At 31.6% G+C, this 9,677-nt stretch overlaps 1 long non-coding RNA gene across 1 annotated transcript; it reads right to left on the bottom strand.

Annotated features, from left to right (window-relative positions):
• Nucleotides 1-607: 607 nt before the first annotated feature.
• On the bottom strand, nt 608-2,472 carry LOC111086938. Its single transcript, XR_002611655.1, has 2 exons — nt 1,990-2,472; nt 608-964 (listed from the first exon to the last, which is right to left on the bottom strand). It is a non-coding gene; the product is annotated as an uncharacterized LOC111086938 (long non-coding RNA).
• Between the last annotated feature and the right edge of the window lie 7,205 nt (nt 2,473-9,677).

The following is a 9,677-nucleotide window of genomic DNA, read 5'->3' as shown; positions in this document are numbered from 1 at the left end:
TGGGCTCCCTTCCTCAAGAAAGACATTGAATTATTGGAGAAGGTTCACAGAAGAGCCACTAGGATGATACCTGGGATGGTGAGATTTTCCTATGAGGAGAGACTAAAATCTCTAAACTTTTCTCTGGAGAGGAGAAGGGTCAGAGGGGGATTTGATTGAACTGTTTAAGATTATTAAGGGTATTGATAATATAGATACATCAAACTTTTTTGTTTAGTAGTAAAAACAATAGTACAAGGGGTCATAAATTCAAATTTTGGCAGCGTAAGAGTTGTCTCTAGTTCAGAAAGTATTACTTTTCAAACACGGTGGTCAGCTTTTGGATTGAGCTGCCTTCAAGGATGGTGGAGGCAGAAAATTTAACTGAGTTCAAGAAAAGATTGGATGAATACATAAGTAGTAAAGGGTGGTTATAGTTGGGAGCTGGAAGCTCCTTTTTGTCCCTTTAAAATTTTATGAATAAAAAGAAATGTATTTAAAATTATAGAAATATTTCTTTGCATATTCCAGCTATAGTAGTATAAATTCTGGTTGGTAAGTTTAAAGACTGTCAGTTCTTCTAATACAAAATATTTAATGTAACTGTGAAATGAAGACAAAAAAAATCAAGGTGTTCTAAAATTTTATCTGATTTAATTTTTACATTTTATCGAAACTTGCTTTCTTTATCCACAATATTACAACCTAGGCACATATAAGCTTAGACTATAACAATTTTCTTAGGAAAGTTATCTTTTTGATGTTATTCAATGAAGGTCGGCACTGTATCCATGGCGAACCCGCATGTGATGCCGAAGAGCATCTCTTCGAGTTGAAGAGAACTCACACATTTTACAACAATGTTTCCAATCAGCCACAGAATGCAACCTCATGTGTCTGATCTTATTGCTCTGGGAGGAAAATATTCGCCCACAGATGGGGCACATCCTTTTTGATGGGTGAGAGTAATCTGGTCCTCGGTTATCTGTGAAAAGATGTACCAAGTGTAGCTAAATAGACAACTTTTGGAAATATGTCAACTTAAACAAAATATTCTTAACTCGTCTGATTTACCGTTTAATGTACGACTGAAATGTTTTGAGATATTGATGTAAAAGTAATTACAGCACGATTAATTAATGTTTGCATTATTCTAAATGGTCAGCAAGCTATAACAAAAGCATTAAGTCAAAAACAGATACACAACAAAACAAACTCTGTATTTTATCTGTAATAATAAAAAAAGTTTAGTCCTACAACAAGATTGTTGTCATGTTACTCAGTTTATTCAGTCTCTAATAGATGTCAAACAAATATTCTATGATATTCAACACTTCCCGTTTAGTAATCATGGTTGTATTGTTAGCACATTCAATGTAATTCAGTTACACAAACTTTAAACAGTTTTTACAATAGAACTTAAAATATTCAAAACTGTTTAATAACTAATTTTTAATACCTTTAATTTAAAAAAGAATTTTAATCACTAGGACAAAATTAATAAGTAATCCAAATTTAATGTGAAATTACAATCATGTTCTCATCTAAAATTTGTGTAATTATAACAATGTTTAAATAAATAACTGTGAATGATGCCATTTTAAAGGTAGTGCTCATCTATAGAACCACATGGATCAAATATATTACAATTCTTCTTCTCTCAGTTCTGGATAAGCAGGTGAGTATACCAAATTAATCTGACTTCAAACAATCTATTCATTATTTTAATTATCTAAATGATTTAAATATTAACACGTGAAAAATCCGAGAGAAGTAATATCAACTGTAAATGAAATTACATGATCATAAAGTGTTACATTTGTTGGGAGATTTGTTTTACAATTTAGTAATACTTGTTGAAATCCCCAGAAATAGAAACATGACCAGTTTTAGTTGTCTCTCAGAAATATATGTATGAAGTATTTGTTACATTAATCAAAATATGAGGCAACATAATTTTAACTTTGTCAGGACAACATATAAATTTACAGCGTGAAAATAATACTGTACAAAGTCTAGACCAGTGGGTCTCAATCTGTGGTCCACAAGCTTCCTTCAGGCGGTCCGTGGAAAGATTGGATAATAAAAGAAAGGGCAGTACAGTGTATAGATTCCATTGTGGTCTGAAAAAAAAAAGTTTGAGAACCACTAGTGTAGACAATGCACACCACAGCTATCTTAACCGTCCACTTGTGTTAACCCATCGATTGCTGATACACCCTATAGGGTATGATCTGCCTCCGGCAGTTGAAGGCGAGTGTACCACATATGGTGTACGGCTTGCAAAAATTCTACATGCACTTAGAGCAGCCACAGTCAATGGGTTAAATCAGCAGGTATTTAAACAGGTATAACATATTTGTATAATGTATCCCCACAAAAGAAGTATTTAAGGGTATCCAAAGTAATTAAGGCACATGCAAATTTTCTCTTAATTCAGTCAAAACAAAAGTTCAAGTACTCAAATATTAGAACCTAGAGGTAAAAAGGCCTAGTAACCTCAATGACATGCTATAAAATTGTGTTGGCGTTATTCACAGCCTATAAGTTTCCAAGAGGTTTTCAGTGGAACATCAGCTTTGAACCATCTTCATGTAAAAATAAAATATATATACATATATATATATATATGTACACACACACATGAACATACAGCAAATACACATAAGGTTTTCTTTGTATTTTACATACACGATACATCATATAGAGTGAATAAGACTTGTTCCCACGGTGAATAAACTATGTTTGTTTGTTTTTGAAATTTGCGCAAAGCTACACGAGAACTATCTGCGTTAGCCATCCCTAATTTAACAGTGTAAGACTAGAGGGAAGGCAGCTAGTCATCACCACCAACCGCCAACTCTTGGGCTACTCTTTTACCAACGAATACTAGGATTGACTGTCAAATTATAACGCCCCTACGGCTGAAAGGGCGAGCATGTTTGGTATGACGGGAATTTGAACCCGCGACCCTCAGATTGCGAGTCGAGCGCCCTAACCACCTGGCCATGCTGGGCCAATAAACTATGTATAAGAAGTTAATTAAGAATATACATCTATCACACATAAAAAACAATAATAATAATAATAATTTCGAATATCACACACTGCCTATTAAATTAGGTTTTTTGCTGATCCATGGAGATTGTATTTGTGGCGTTTCATATTGTCAGATCTTGAACACTGGTAAGAACAGTGGTCACATTTGAAGACTTTCAGTCTGTGTTGCTGCATGTGTCTTATCATGTTTCCTTTTTTGGTGAACATTTTCCCACAAACACTGCACATTCTGGAAAACTCTTCGGTGATCCACATGCCAGAAAACTGATTATCTACACCAAGGAAGAAGAATCAGAATTATTAATTTGCTTAAGCCTAACAAGTTTTCTAAAATCTGACTGAAAGCACAAATAACAATCTTTGACAACACTACAAACTCAGTCGTTAATGCAAATGTGTTGGTATTATGCAATAAATCAAATGCTTTTTACAATGATTCTATGTGTTCAAATATTCTTTATTAAATGGAATATATATATATATATAAATACAAACATATTGCATTCACATAAATAGGAAGCCTCATTTCTGTTGACCAGTAAGAAATGTAATATAGTATCTATATATGTGTACATGTGATATTCCAGCTCCTTTCGTACATCAAGGGAGGGCTTTACCAACTGAAATAAATTGTTACATGGGTTCTCTCATACATCAAGGGAGGGCTTTACCAACTGAACTAAGCTGTTACATGGGTCTTCTCATACATCAAGATAGGGCTCTACCAACTGAACTAAAGTGTTCCTTGGATCCTCTCATACATAACACGAGGGTTCTACTAACTGAGCTGAAATGTTACTTGAGTAATGAGGCACATTCTGCTAATATAATAATAGGTAAGTAAAAAAACGATTTATAAGCAAAAGGAAAGGTTTTATTGATGGTGGAACATACTACATGTTTCGACAGAACATTGGTCTGTCAGTATTGCCCGATTATTTTCATACATCACACAAGGTTTCTAACAATTGAGCTAAAGTGTTAAACCCCTAGCAACTGCCATTAAGACACTTTTAAATTAAACTATCTCATGTGCACATATTTTATGCAAACAATATTTAAACTTACTTATATTTTAATGATTGAACCATAAACTTTCTTGCGTAAAACCAAAAGGCTTTTCTTAATCGAAATGAAGTGATTACTATATCAAGAAACAGACTATTTTGAAGGTATTCACAATTAAATACGTGGTGCTGTTTTACTGTAGTAGCTTGAGTTGTTAAAACGTGCCTTACTGGTTGATGCTAGGGGGTTAACCCTTTAGCTCAGTTGGTAGAGAACTCACCTGGTTCAAAGCCAACACAAAGAAATAGAAAACACAAATAAACTACAAAAAAAAAAAAGGAAAGCTGCTGCTCAATGTAGGGTTTGAACCCTAATATTAAGATTCTCATGTTCTACCAACTGGGCTAGTTTGAGTAGCCAATTAGCACTTACTAGTAAGATCTTTTTTAGCTACTTAAACTATTACATTATGCTTTATTCAATATCAGCATACCTGAATACCATAGACTACCCAATACATATTCTAAAGAGATAACCTCCGCTCATACTAACTTGTACAATTCTCAGTAGTACTCCTTGGAATAAGTATGAACTCACACCAGAAGGATGAACAATAGAAAAAAAAAGACTAGCAAGTACAAGTCCTTTGGAAAAATCATTGTTTTTATGTAACCTCTGATTTCAAAGGATAATACCTAGCTTGAAAAGTTAAAAGTCAAACAATATTAAAAATTGTGTTCCATGCTGTTAAAAACAATAAATTTTACACTTATATATATCTATATAACAATTAATGATAATTGCACTACTGCGTATCATAAATTTTATCATTAGTTTATTAAAATTAATCAATTAAGAGATGATAATTTTGCTTAACAACCACATTATTCATCACACAAATAAAAACTTTTTTCAAAAATTTCTATCAGTCTTGAATTGCACAAGTAATATAAGAACTATCATTTTCTGAATGTATAAAGTTAGGAAGTATAAACCTAGGATAAATTTGATGTGAAAAAAAACTATTAAACTTTCAGTTTGAATAATGTAAATATATTAAGTATAAACAACAGAGTGTACACTCATGTTACTTCTCAGTTACTTGGATGAATAAAAAAACATGCTTAATTTATTATTTCCACTTCCTTTCACAGTTTTAAACATCTCACTTAGGAGAAACCTAGATTCAATTTCCAAATCCCCGTTGCAAATTGTTATCTACATAAATGTCTTTAGAAAAAAAAAAGCTTATTTGAATAAACAGTATAATAGTAAAAAAATAAAAATGACGATTAGCAATGTAAATTAAAGTGAAAATGATTTAGATATTATATTTATGTTTGGAATGATAGTCAATGTAATAATATACTTCATTCTTTTTTTAATGCCTGAAAAATAAAAGATAATATAATTACACTTTCATTCCCCAATAACACATGTCTTTCAGTAAGTTAAAAAAAAAAGAATTATCTCTTACTCTAAGAAACATCTCGTATACCTTTCTTCGAACAACTATTACACAATACAGAGTACCCCAGTGGATACACACTAGATGTATAGTATTCACCAGATGGATTACTTAAGCATTTACGTCAGTTTATTCCCTTTAAAACAATAATCAATCGTACTTAAGAATGTTCATATTTTCTTTGTTACAAAAATCTCTACAAATCAAGTAAGATTTTTTTGTCAATAACTCTCAAAGACATTTTTGCAGACAAACAGGTATTTAAAAAAAAATATTTTATTTTTTCAAAAGATAGATACACCACAGCAAGATATATTCATTCAGCAACAACAAATTTCAGAATCAGGAGAACAGAAAACCAGTGTGTAATTTCAAATGTAACAAAAATATTTTGTTCTTATCCACGAGAACTTATCGTTAGCAGAAATAAATGAAATACTAAAAGTGGTTAACTGAATCCTGTAATAATAATAATAATACAAACTAGAATTTTTCTTTGAGCAATCATTAGTTCTTTTTATGTACATCCATGTGTGCTGAATATCTCAAAAATCACTTCATTTATAACCATACAGTTTTCTCGATGCTAAAAATAATAAAGGTTAAACTGAATGATAAAATTTGTGTAAAGAAAATTAAAGGTTTAAACAATATCACAAATATAAATAAAAAAAGATTAAACTAATTGCAACAAGTTTAAGTACAGAAGAAAAGGATGTCCTTAAATTCATATTCCATTAAGTAAATGGTTTCACTTGGGCTAAATTATTAAATAAACAGACCAATGATATGGAATACTTTTCATGCTGCACTGCAACTGGCTATATACCAAGAATTTAATTAACTTTTTAAAATAGACGAAGGAAAAGATTTTTTTATCAAACTTACTAAACATTGTCAAAATTTAAGGAAAACCAATCATCAAGAACTCTTGGGAAAGTTTGGGGAAGAGAAGTTTAAATAAAATGCCACAAAATAACATTTTAATGATGGGAAAAGAAGGTTTAGACCGATGATTGGATGATTACAATAAGATGCTTAAGTTCATTCTAAAACATGAAAGTTTAAACTTGAATGACAACTTATGCCAATGTGGACTAAAGAGCCAAGTTAGAAATCTTTAGGGTTCAAGTATAGACATCTCTGATAAAATGAGAGAGCAGTCAGACAGCAGCATCTTCTGTTCCAAGGTTTTCATCTAGGACTTTGAACCAGATAACAAGATCAACTGTCACTTCCAGAGCTGAGAGTGCAGAGCATGTTCAGCAACATCACATCTGAAACCTGGAATCCTTCAATCTACAGGACAGCACCCATAAACAACAAGTGTAGAGCCATACGAAGGGCAGTACAAACAGTGTGCCCAGAGAAAGCACTGACTTGTATGGGGCAATAATAGGTCAACACTGACTAAACGTTTTCTGAGGAAGGCTGCAGAATTTATAGCTCACACAGAGTACCATCTACGATTGGTACGGCTCTGAACAAGGCCACACCTAACCAAATTCAATCTGGCTTAAAAAACAAATGTAATTTTACTACAAAAAAAACTTTAAAAAATACTACAAGTTAGACTGATATAGATATTCATAAAAAAATTACATCATCAGTGTGAGGAATGTTTATCTTAATACTTTGCATACAATGTTTAGTAAGAACAATCACAATACCTTTAAAATACCTGATTCTATTTTAACTTACAGATATAAAACCATATCTTTAGTAGATTTCACTATACATCTAGAACAACAAAAAGAAAATATGATGTAAAGAAATATTATGAACCGTGTATATCACTTCTCTTTTTAATATAGCACCTCAGTGTGCAAACTAATATATTTTGTAGAAATAAAATTATACTTCTGCAAGTCTTCTTCATATGATAAACCAAATGTAACAAATTAAGATAACAGAATTTTTATTTTTCCGGCTGTATAACAATAGAGAGTTTATTGTTTGTATGTATGTTTTTTCAAATTTCACACACAGCTACTCAAAGGCTATCTGTGCAAATTGTCCATAATTTTGAAATGATAAACTAGAAGGAATGAAGCTAGTCAACACCACCCACAGCCAACTCTTTACCAACAAATAGAGGAACTGACCATCACATTATAATGTCCCCACAGCTGAAAGGGCAAGAAGGTTTGGGGATGGGATTAAAATTCATGACCATCAGATTGCAAGTCGAATGTCTTAACCACCTGGCCATGCCAGGTCTGAAAGAGTTAACCCTAGTGAAAGAAATCACATCGTTCCATATCCTGGATTTTGTACGCATTAAAATTTTGCATTCTTCTTGTGACACAGAAACTCTTTAATTTTTTGTTAGCTTCTCTGTCAAATGTCACGTAACAAGGTAATATTAAATCACTCACAATAACAACTTTCATGCAATGTCATAATCCACAATAACGAAAATTCATAATTCTTGACACTAAATTAAATTCAAGCACTAAACTAAGTCATAACTGTTTTTGAAATGAAAATGTTTTCCAAGTTTACATTTAGAATATTTATTGATCTTTTCGATAATTGTTTTATAGATATTTTGGATCAAATAATTCTTTTTTATTGAATATTGGCACAAAAACAACACTTTCTTGTATAACATATCACACAAAATACCAGGCAAATGAGAAAAATTACTCTTTGAAATAATACTTATTTTAACAGTTAAAATTATTTTTCCCACATCATTAATTATCTAATGTATGATTTGTTAAAAATCTTTTAAAACTGTGCCACACTCGCATATATATTAGTGGTTGAGAAATTTGTTAAAAACTTCATATGACAACATTTATAATTGTGATTGATGCATTATTATTCTCTCATCATTACTTTCTCTTGTAAGTTCTTATTAATAAGTTATTAAGTTACTCACAATGGTTAATCTATCTAATAAGTTTTCCTTAACGTAAATTACTTGAACTTTTCACTGCACATCCACACTATCAGTACTTAAAAAACGTATGGGTCAGAAATACAATAATTACTTAGAAAAAACCAACAGTAAGTTAATCGACATCTTGTATTAATTTCCATAAAACATGTCACAAGCCCCGGAACAAGTCCCTACTTTACACTCCCTTTTGTATTAGTACTTACCATTTGTGTTAGTGAAAGTTCTCGAGAGCTTTACTATGGAGTAGTCAGTTTTTGTACTTTCAACCAATAACAGTCATTAACACCCTGAACAACGGCACCCTTCTTTTACATGTTACCATTAGAGCTGTCGTAACTTGTAACAATCAACATGACAGCTGTCACAATTTACATCAAGATTGAGCATTATTGTGTTTAAGGGAGAAAGCCATAATATGAAATGCCCAAGTAACAGCTTAGATTAGAATACAAACCTTTGTTAATAATATTACATTATATATATAACAACTTTAATATACATGCAAGAAATGTCTTTAACACCACAAACAACATTTTATAATATCAAACATAGAATAGTCACAAATATTGATAGTAATTAATTCAAAAATATTCTTTGGAATGTATAAACACACTATCAAATTACCAAAACCTTATCAAGGTCACAATAACAAAATGCAGGAACTTTTTTTTTTAACAATCTGAGCATTATTTTAATCTCGTGGTCCAAAATGCACAAGCAAGAACCGATCAGAGACATTTGGAAAGTTATTATAAAATTCATTAATTTACAAACATTATTACTAATTCTATACAAAACCACTGATCAACTACAATCACAGTAACTATATAATGAAACAAGCTATTACACTCTCTTAGTTTTTCTTGTATGGTATATTTAACAATTCTTAAAAATGTACATTTTGAACATTTATACATTGACTTAAGTACTCACACTTACTATATCTTTCTCTATATTCTAAAATGTTTTTTTATGTTTCTCTCTTGCTACAAAATCTTCGATGGCAGGCCATTTGATTCTCCCTGGTAAACTTTCTTACATATGACCGTGTGATATTTTAATGAGTCATTTCTTGTAAATCCTTTGCCACATGAAACACACTCAAACTTTCTTGCGTTAGGAAAATGGCCTTTCAGATGTCGATGCATATTTCCCTTCTTGCTAAAGATCTGTCTACAAATCGGGCATTGGCTTGAATAAAGTGCCATTCTTCTCTGGTCCACTTTCCTGGCTGCTACGAAAACAACACAGTAT

The sequence above is a fragment of the Limulus polyphemus genome, unplaced genomic scaffold, assembly GCF_000517525.1.
Source record: "Limulus polyphemus unplaced genomic scaffold, Limulus_polyphemus-2.1.2 Scaffold1565, whole genome shotgun sequence".
NCBI classification, from domain to species: domain Eukaryota; kingdom Metazoa; phylum Arthropoda; class Merostomata; order Xiphosura; family Limulidae; genus Limulus; species Limulus polyphemus.
This window is presented reverse-complemented; position numbering and strand designations above follow the sequence as displayed.